General features: G+C 45.6%; 1 long non-coding RNA gene across 2 annotated transcripts; it reads right to left on the reverse strand.

Moving 5' to 3' along the window:
- Positions 1 to 3721: 3721 nt before the first annotated feature.
- LOC121832670 (uncharacterized) lies at positions 3722 to 9920 on the reverse strand. Of its 2 annotated transcripts, XR_006076306.2 has the most exons (3): positions 9684 to 9901; positions 9516 to 9603; positions 3722 to 4626 (listed from the first exon to the last, which is right to left on the reverse strand). It is a non-coding gene; the product is annotated as an uncharacterized LOC121832670 (long non-coding RNA). The 2 variants fall into 2 exon arrangements; XR_013042849.1 differs by lacking the exon at positions 9516 to 9603 and having other exon boundaries at positions 9684 to 9920.
- Positions 9921 to 10721: the final 801 nt, after the last annotated feature.

Consider the following 10721-nt stretch of genomic DNA (forward strand, 5'->3'; position numbering starts at 1 on the left):
CATCCGCATCATCAGGGTGAACTCTCCAGCACCCCCCCCCAGCTCACCCCATGAAGCAAGCAGCAAGGGGCAAGGCCAGTTCTCCCGCTCCCATGCCAGCACCTACGCCGCCAGGGCCAGCTCTGTTGTGTTGCCCAGGCAAGGTGCAGGGGCCACTCTGCTGCAGCTGGTGAGAGCCAGGGCCAGCTTTCCCACCTGCCATAGGTGGTGAGGGGTGGGGAGGGGGAAAGGGCATCTCTCCCTCGATCATGCCACCATATGGCAGATGAGGGGCAGGGCCACATTTCTCATGCTCACATTCCCAGGCCAGCTCACCCTCCCGGCTGTCAAGAGCTCTACTGTGCTGCCCAGGTGAGGTGCAGAGTCTACTTTCCTGAGTGCTGCAGCTGGTGAGGGGTGGGATCAGCTCTGTGCAGCCCTATCCTCTTGGCCTTTGGTGGTAACAGAAGCCACAGACATCAACACAGACCACAGCTGTGGCAGGGTCACAGGCACACACATGCCCTTGGCAGCAGCCCAGGCCCGGACATCACCATGGCCCCCGGCGGCAAGCCGGCCACCCACTTCAGCCTACTTCTCAACCCCTCCATCTCTTCAGATCTTCCTCCCTCCACAGGACACGAACCATTCTGTCTTTTCCGTACCCTACCCTATATTTGCTCACTGCAATAGACCCCAACTGGTGCTGGCTGGGCTTGTGTTGTCTCCTCCCGGCCTGGGATGAAGAGCCCAGGATGGGCATGTGGATCTTTGTCTCCCAGTCTTAATCCCAGGTGCAATTTCTAATCAGTCTCTTGCTTCCCTCATTTCTTTATCTCCCACTTACTCGAGACCGTTCCATCTGGCTTCTGAGTCCTCATTCCAGTGTGCTCTCTCTCGTGCAGCCTACATGTGAGATCCAGGGGGCATTTTTCAGTTCTGTGCTACCTAGCATCTCGTTTGACTCTTACTCATGACTCTTATTCATGTACTCCTTTTGAAATGCTCATTTTCTGAGCCTTTCACGACCAGTACTTTCCAGGCTTGCTCTTTCCACCCTGGGCTCCCTCTGGGTCCCCTCTGGGTACTCATCTTTCTCTATAGCTACACTAACCATCTTGCAGCCTCTAGGACATGGTCTCTGCCGCGTGTTCTTCCTCCTTGTCGGGAATGTTCTCTCCTGACTCCTTTGCCTGGCTAACTATTCTATTCTGTCCTTGGAGAAACCTCTCCGTGGCGAGCACGTCTTTATTAGCTGTCCCGGCGAGCACATGTCTTTATTAGCTGTCCCGTCATAGCTCTTAGCACAGCTACGACTTTGCCTTCTGTTGTGTGACTCTCTGAATGAGCCGCCTCTTCCTTCACACAGGAAGCCCCATAAAGAGCGACACTCTGTTTTGGCTCTCGACTGTGTTTCCTGAAGTTGTCCTGTTTCCCACTCCCACTACATAGTGCGTACTCCAACTCTTCCTGAATGGCGGAGCCTTTGCCTGGCGGGTGTGAGACCCTGCGCTCAGTCCCCAGCACCAACCAACCAACCAACCAACCAACCAACAACAACAACAAAAAAAACATTTCTTTATTAAGTGGGCAAATGAAAAAAAAATGTGTAGCGTGGTGACACACCTGTTTTTCTGTTCGTTGTTCATCTTCCTCCAGCTCCATGAGAGTAGGGGACATATCTGTTTTTTCTTTTAAATAGTTGTTGTTTGTTTTGTTTCTTGAGGCAGGATGTCTCAGCCTTTGAACACAACAGCCCCCCTCTTTAGTCTCCTAAGTGCCAGGAATGCAGGCATGCGCCACTATTCCATATTTCTTTTGTTCTCCCTGATACATGTAATTCCTAACACTTGATGCACAGCACACAGAAGGATATGTGTGTGATAACCGACTTTTTAAATGAATGAAAGAGTAAGTGAAGAACAAGAAGGCTCTGTGGGAGAGGGCCTCACAGTTCTGCTCCTACCCAGAGTGTTTGGGAAATTTTTGCTGTTTTGTTCATTTGTTTATTCTTATTTCGTTTCCTTTTCCAGTGGTGGGAATTGAACTCAGGGCTTTGTACATTTTAGGCGAGTACTCTACCACAGAGCTACATCCCCACCTGGCTTTACTCTTTTAATATCATTTCTGGCCATAATACAGTCAAGTATAACCTTCGTTGCCTTCAGGGGAGCGTCTTTGGGAATATGCTGTCTTTCAGTTTGATCTTTCAGCGTGTGTCATGTCTGCAATGGTCCCTCCCTGTGAAGATCTCGTTCTACACACTTGCCTTCATTGGCACCACCGTAGTTTAAATCACCGTCGATATCCCCTTGGTCAAACTGGACTACACACCTTTCTTTCTGTAAACATTATTTATTAATTGGAATTAAACTTGGATGGCTCAGAGTTCTGATTGAATCTTGGTGCCAAAAATCCTCTCTGCTTATGTTATTTAGCAAGAAAGCTGGTCACAGAGAGTGCAAAAGCGACCTGCATTTTGTTGTGGCACGTCTGTTTTGCATTTTACAAAGCAGTTAAGGGAAAGAAGAGTTTAATTACTTTGTTTTATTTTTTGAGATAGGATAGCATGCACCCTCAAATTCCATTTGCAACCAAGAATGACCTTGAACCCCTGAGCCTCCTGCCTGAATGCCCTCCGCCTGAGGTCAGATGTTTGCAAAATGATTTCTTTCTTAATTATTTGCAGACTTACAATTTTATTTGAGAATACTTTTAATTACCCCTGACTAGTGTGAGCCAAGTTGGTTTCTTGGTGCCTCCAAAGTTCTTCAGGAAAAATGGAGTTTGGTATTTAGTAATAACTATTGATGAAGGGGCAGGGTCATCTGGTGCCTAAGCCCTTGGGTTTAAGTCTAGGAAGCCTGGAGTCCTGGGTCCACTGCTCACTCACTGTCACTCTCCAAAGTCTGACTTGGGCTCTTCTTGGCAATCCTTCTTGGACCCTCACTCAGATTTATATAGGTGTGAGTATCTGCCCATTCTCCCCATTAGGCATGGAGGGGTAGGCATAAGTATCTGCCCATTCTCCCTATTTGGCCTGGAATGGTAGGCATGAGTATCTGCCCATTCTCCCCATTAGCCATGGAGGGGTAGGCATGAGTATCTGCCCATTCTCCCTATTTGGCCTGGAAGTATAGGCATGAGTATCTGCTCATTCTCCCCATTAGGCATGGAGGCATACAACAAAGACCTTATATGTTCTGTGTCCTCAGGGCTGCCTGTAAACTATTATATTTGTATGAAATATTGTTCTGCTGTTCCTGGGTTAATTTCCTTTGAAGCTTATGAAATTCACCAACCAGTTAATATGTGCTAGGCACTGAGCAACACTCTGTAAGACTAGGAAAGTCCAAGTAACTTGTACAAATCTCACAGTGAATGAGCAATGGATGCAGGACTCCAAATGCAGCCTCCTAGATTTCAGACCCAGGGTCTTAAGCACCAGATGACCCTGCACTTTCATCAATGGTTGTTGCTAAATACCAAACTCCATTTTTCCTGAAGAGCTTTGGAGGCACCAAGAGACCAACTTGGCTCTCACTAGTCAGGGGCAATTAAAAGTATTCTCAAATAAAATTATAAGTCTGCAAATAATTAAGAAAGAAATCATTTTGCAAACAGCAGGTAAGGATGATTTGAAGAGACTCACTTTAACACTGGAACATGCTCTTAAATACACAGCTCAGGGCTATAAAAAGCCACTACACGAAGATTGCAGAACCATTAAAAATCAAATTGCCTTATAAATTTTTAGAGAATTGTAAATGACCCTCTGTCATCTCTGGGGAGATCTTTTCTGGAAGCTCCAAGCTTCTTGGTGACTGGGATGAATGAGTTGGCTTCCTCCATCTGTCCATCTTCTATGGTGGGGATAGGGGTGGAGGGGCATCAGAACCTTCTCATTTTAGGACTTAAGCGTTATTTGCTAAAGTATCTAACAAGTTAAACTAAGGGCACAAGGGACTGGATTGTAGGACAGTGGAAGAGCTCATGCTTAGCACGCATGAGGTCCTAAGCTCAGTCCCTCGTCACCCCATGTGCATTCACACCTGCACACACACATCCAAAAGCAAGAAAGGCTGTTTCATGTTGGCATGACGGGAGAAGTGTTTAGTTGCTGTCTGGTTTAATGATGGAAGATTTTTAAGTTTTCATCTTTTGTTTAACTAATACAGTTGATTGTGGTGATATATTGTGTATCCTAATAAAGCTTGCATGAGGATCAGAGGACAGAGCCAGCCACTAGATTAGACATAGAGGTCAGGCAGTGGTGGCACACACCCTTAATGCTATCACTTGGGAAGCAGAGATCTGTCTGGATCTCTGTGAGTTCAAGGCCACACTGGAAACAGAACCAGGCAGTAGTAGCACTCACCTTTAATCCCAGTACTGGGAAGCACACACACGCCTTTAACCCCAGGAAGTGACGTGGCTGGGCGGAGAAAGGTATATAAGGTGTGAGGAAACAGAACTAAAGCAGTTCAGCTGAGACCCTTTCAGGTGAGGACTCGGAGGCTTTCAGTCTGAGGAAACAGGGTCGGCTGAGGAGTTGGCAAGGTGAGGCTGGCTGTGGCTTGCTCCGCTTCTCTGATCTTTCAGCTTTCACCCCAATATCCAGCTCTGGGTTTTTTATTAAAAGACCATCTAAGATTCAAACAACAGTTGATTAACACCCTTGTTGAAGAAAAAAATGCTTTATAAAGTGTTTACCACTAATATTTTAACCGGTTTACCCTTTTGTGTTTTTTTTTTAAAGATTTTTTTTTATTTATTATGTATACAGTGTTCTGCCTGCATGTCAGATCTTATTACAGATGATTGTGAGCCACCATGTGGTTGCTGAAAATTGAACTCAGGACCTCTGGAATAGCAGCCAGTGCTCTTAACCTCTGAGCCATCTCTCCAGCCCCCCTTTTGTGCTTTGAGTGAGAGGCTTGATATCATGGGCTACCAAGTTTCCTCAAAAGCTTGAAAGATTCTAGCAATTGGGCGAGGTTGGGGTAAGCTAACCCAGGGGCTTGAACCCTCAGAGAAATAGGGCTGCTTCTTCCAGGCAGCGGAGGAAGCCTCGGGTAGGCACAGGCGGCAACAGGGACCCCCTTTGTATCCCCCAGGCTGAAAATGCAGCTGCTTTAACTAAGTAGAGTTCCTTGAAACTTCTCTGAAGTGAGTGAACCTATTGGACCAGGGTCTGTTTTTCAGAACACACTCCTTTGCAAAGTTCCCAGGACCTTGTAAAATGTTGAATTCTAAATCTCGGTATAAGAATAAAACGCCAGTGGGCTCATTATATATCCCAAGAGTGAGAAAAAGAGTTTATTCACTAAAAGTGGAAACACCTACTAGTTTTATTACAGCACACGATGTTCATTTAGAAGTTCTAAAGCCTTAATGGGGAATATCAAAAGTTAGCACCCGGTTAACCACACCTCGTGAATCCTTGTCGTGGCAGGTGCCTTTGGTCAGGTTTGGATACAGTTAATAAATCTAACGCTGGAGCCGCTGACCTCATAGACAGGTGTCCTTTGCAAGCCATCTGAATTCTATGCCAGGAGATTTGTCTTGAGTAAGTTGCCTTGAAGCCTAGACCACTTGCTCAGGTATCCAGCTGGGACAGTTGTCACTTCCCAGTGAACTTGTCATCTCTTCCCCCCAGTAAGTCTAATAACTTTGTAATTAGTCGGACATTACATTTTCCTAAAGAAATCTTTGTTTGGCTGAATCCAGTGTAAAACTGTTAATCAGCTCACTAGTTAACGCATTGCTTGTTGAACATCTGTTACAGAGCAAAGCACTTAGCGGGCCAGGAGGATGCTCTCTAACCAACAAGCTCAACACGATAGCCTCGCAATTGATTGAGCATCCAAAACAGGTGGTCTGTCTCTATCATCAGGGCTGACCGTTACAGGTGGTCTGTCTCTATCATCAAGGCTGACTGTTAAAACTCATTTCAGCCGGGCGGTGGTAGCGCATGCCTTTAATCACAGCACTCAGGAGGCAGAGGCAGGGTGCTCTTTGTGAGTTCAAGGTGAACTTACTCTAGGTAACAAATTCCAAGACAGCCAGGGCTATACCGAGAGACCTTGTCTCAAAAGACCAAAAGATTTTACCATTTTAACTGCCATTGGAAGATGTATTTAAATGTTATGTGCATGGGTGCATGTTTGCCTGTATGTATGTCTCTGCAGTACCCTAGAGACCAGAAGACACCAGAAACTCTGCACCTGGAGTTACAGACAGTTGTGAGCTGCTTTGGGGGTGCTAGGAATTGATTGTGGGTGCTCTGCAAGAGCAGCCAGTGATCTCAACCTCTAAGCCATCTCTCCAGCCCCATAATAACCATTTTCAATGTTATCCAGATATAATCACTATTCATATTTGTGCAAAATACTCAACTTTTTAAAGACTAAAACCGCTTTAGTAACATTTTGGGCAAAGGGGAGCACATTAAGCCTGTTCCTATGCTGCTTTCTTCTCATTTACTAAGGCAGTGTCAGGAACACACTCTTCTGATATTAGATGCGGAGTTACACTGTTACATTCAATGTCTCATTGTACAGCCCTGTATGGCTGTCACAATCCACTCTCCAGTTTCTGCACTGATAGACTTTTAGGTTGTTTGCAAAGATTCACTACCACAAACACTACTCTAAGCGTATGTGAACTCAAGACTTTATATCTTGTGTAATCTTTCTATATAGTAAATTCCTAGAGATGATTTAATATGTTTCTAAGACTTTCTGGTATATATTCTGAGTATGAGACTATTCCCATTCAGGAAGCCATTTAAACATGCTAAGCACGTCTTTAATCCCAGCACTCAGGAGACAGAGGCAGGCAGATCTCTGAGTTCGAAGCCAGCCAGGTCTACAGAGTGAATTCCAGGACAGCCAGGGCTACACAGAGAAACCCTGTCTCAAAAAATTGAAATACAGCATAACTATAAGGAAGTTCACACACCGAAAGAGTTCTTGACTAAAATAATATATATATAGCGTCTGGAGCGACGGCTCATTGGTTAAGAGCACTGAGGCTCTTGTAGAGGACCTGGGTTTGATTCCCACACGACACCCACATGACAGCTCACAACCCTCTATGACTCCAGTTCAGGGGATCCGATGCCTTTTTCTGGCCTCCAAGGGCACCAGGCACAAATGTGATACACAGACAAACATAGGCAAACACACATACAAAAATAATGAAATGAATTTTTTTTAAAAAGTTAGAAAAAGAACTGTGGTAGTATTCTAATTGTACTGAAATGTGATTTTGATTGTATATTAGTAAATAAAGTTGCCCGGGGGTCAGAGCTATTAGAGCCATAGAAAGAGCATGGCGGTGGTGGCACACGCCTTTAATCCCATAGATCTCTGTGTGTTCAGGGATACAGCCAGCATTGGAGACATATGCCTTTAAGACCTAGGGGGCTGTACATACAGACAGTGACGAGCCAGTCACGTGTTTGTGTTTACAACCAATGAGAAGGCAGAATGACTTTGAAACGACTGACACACAAGGAAATAGCTCTCTTTCGGGAAGCTGGGACACAGCAGGAGGAAGGGTGAGATTTTAGCTCTGAGCTCTGACCTCTTGGCTTTCTCTTTTACATTGTTTCTGTGTTTCTTATTTAATAAGACAGTTGGTTACATCAACAAAGAGCTCATACATAAAGCCCAGACAAAGAACGACCAGGTGTGTGTCTGCTTCTGGGGCTCAGTTGATTGGTGAGAACATTTGTTGTTCAAAACAAACAGATCAAGCAGGGATGAGACTGCTGTGGCATATAAGCCAAATGCCCCAAAGGGCCACAGACAGGGCCCTGCTGTGTCTGACTGGAGACTCCTGCCTGGCACCTCAGTGTTTTCATACTGTAGAAGTTACGGAAACTGGGTTTATCAAAGCAGATGGCTCGGCGGGCCCCACATGGTGGAAGGAGAGAAGAGACCCCCGAAAGTTGTCCTCTGACCTCCATTCACACCTCAACACCCACGTGCCTCCCCACATAAATAGAGTGTTCCAGGATGGCGTTCGCCCTCTGTTGTGCCTTGAATTGCTACTAAGCTATTGAGCCCCAGGATGAGGCTTGGTCTTGGGGGGGGGGAGGATATGGGGGTTTGCAGAGGAAGCTGAGGTGGTGGTAGCGTGCACAGGCATGGTGGTACTCTGCTTTTAGAAGAGTCCATCCTTGTTCACTTCACCCAGTGAATGCTTCACAATCATTTTGTAAAGAATAAACTGCAATCTTCATCCTAGCCAGAAACAAAACAAAACTCAAGTAGAACGAACCCTTAAATCCAGTTTAAAAGCTTTACTAGGGGCTTGCACTCAAGGCTGGCATAAAGCCCAGCAGCAGAGCGCTTACTTGGCATGTGCGAGGCCTTGGGTTCAAGAAATGAAAAAGAAAATAAAAAAGGCAAAAACTGGAAGATACATGGCAAGATAGTTGGAGAGGCAGATGACGATGAGTTCAGAGCCGAGGGTAACCTGTCCCTCTGTGACATCGTTAGATTCCTAGCACAATCTGGAATTTCCTGGCATCTCAGCAGCTCCTCTGTGCCTAGGATCCAAGAAACACAAAGTTCCAGAGATGCACTGCTTTAAAAAAATTTTTTTTTGTAATAAAAAAAAAATTTATTTACTTTGTGCATGTGTGTGGGTGCCACAGTGCACACATGGAGGTCAGAGGTCAGCTTGTGGGCGGGTGTTCCAGGACTCAGATCATCAGGCTTGCTGGCAGGTGCCTTTCCAGGCTGGGCCGCCTTGCCAACTCTAGTCTTCTTCACCAGGATCCTATCGCTTCCCTCCCGCTCGTGACTTAGTTTGCCTTTCCATTATTCTGACTTGAAACTAACCTCCTGGGCTGAATGTGGCAGCACCAGTCTTTAATCCCAGCACTCAGGAGGCAGAGGCAGGAGGATCTCTGTGAGTTTGAAGTCAGCCTGGTCTACAAAGTGAGTTCCAGACCAGCCAAGGCTACATAGTGAGACCCTGTCTCAAAAAGAAAAAGAGAAAAACAGAACAAAAACAAAACTACCTCCCTGTCTCCCTTTCCCACCAGTCTATCTGATACCAGGTTAATATTTTCTCTCCTGGTGTGGGAGATTGAGCCCAGGGCCTTTGCACATTCTGGGCAAGTGTTTTACCCCAGAGCTCCACCCCCAGCCAAAGACTGATCTTCTAAAAGCAGAGAACTGATCATCCTTTTCCTTCTTCTTCTTTTTTCTCTTTTGAGACAGAGTCTAACTTAGCCCGATCTGGTCTCTGTGACAGAGGATGATTTCAAACTTCTGTCCTCTTGCCCCTGCCTCCCAGGTGCTAGGGTCATAGGAGCATGCCGTTACATCCCTTGCCTGGTTTCTCTAGACAAGCTTTCAAAGGCTTCCTACAGAGTATTCCAAGCCCTGCACAGAACAATAGGAAGTCCAATCATGAGTAAGTAGGGTGAAAGTCAGGGGCAAATGGAGGATACCCCCCACCCTCAGTAGGAGCACCTGGCCCTTGCCAAGCAAATAGAAGCTGCTTAGACATCTTACATTTGTCTGTGGCCAAATGGCTGTAAGTATGGGCGCTGGTCCTGAACATCTCAGTACTTTCTCTGGAAAGTCACAGAACAACAAGCTGCTGTAAACATATTTAAATCTCAGCATCTCTTACAATGGCAGCCACAGGAAAAGGCTCATACCACTTTTAAAAGAGCTTACCCAGGATCCGTTATCAAATGAACTCCGGGGCTGGACAATTTGGCAGCTGCTTCCCTGTGTTCTGATCTGAGTCCTTTGCGGAAACTGGATATGCCCGGCTTAGGACACAAACTGCAGAGAGCATGTGGGGAACGCACCCCCGTGTCCCAGAAGCTCGGACACTGAGCAAGGTATTTTTAGAGGCGACCTGTTAGGCTCTTCAGAAAAGTAAACAGAGGCACGTGACTTCCTCTGAGAGCTGCGTGTAAACACATCAGCACATGTGCACAGGCTGCCGTCCTGTGGGACTGACGTCCAATCAGGAGGAGGCAGGGAACCAAGGGCTCACGGCCTCCAGCTGTTCAAGAAACAGCAAGTGGAGAAACCATACCCTTTCGAGTTCTTGGAAAACATACTATTTTTATTTTATTTGTGTGTGTGTGTGTGTGTGTGTGTGTGTGTGTGTGTGTGTGTAGTGAGTCTTTCTCTGTCCCACCAGCCAGCTCACAAATAATGACATGGAGACTTCTTATTAATTATGAAAACTCAGCCTGTAGCTTAGGTTTGTTCCTAACTAGCTCTTATAACTTAAATTAACCCATTTATATTAATCTATGTTCTATCACATGGCATTACGGGTCTTCTATCTTGCACCTCCTGTTTCCACATCTCCTGGTGTCTCCTTGAGCGCCTAGATTCCTCCTCCTACTTCCTCTCTCTGTCAGGAAGTCCCGCCTATACCACCTTCCTAGCTGTTGGCTGTTCAGCTTTTTATTACACCAATCACAGCAACACACCTTCACACAGTGTACCAGTATCCCACAACATTTCCCCTTTTTTTTTGCCTAAATAAAAAGGAAGGGTTTTAACTCTAACATAGTAAAACTATATATAATAAAGACATTTATCAGGTAAGAATTACATTGCAATGTCCAGTCTATTTGTATTTGGCAAATTCAGAGAAAGTACTATATTATCTATCCTATCTTAGTGAGTCCAAACTTAAACCATTTTCTATCATAACTTGTATTGCCATCCTAAAAATATCTTTTTAGATCT

This window comes from Peromyscus maniculatus, chromosome 10 (genome assembly GCF_049852395.1).
Source record: "Peromyscus maniculatus bairdii isolate BWxNUB_F1_BW_parent chromosome 10, HU_Pman_BW_mat_3.1, whole genome shotgun sequence".
Lineage (NCBI taxonomy): Eukaryota > Metazoa > Chordata > Mammalia > Rodentia > Cricetidae > Peromyscus > Peromyscus maniculatus.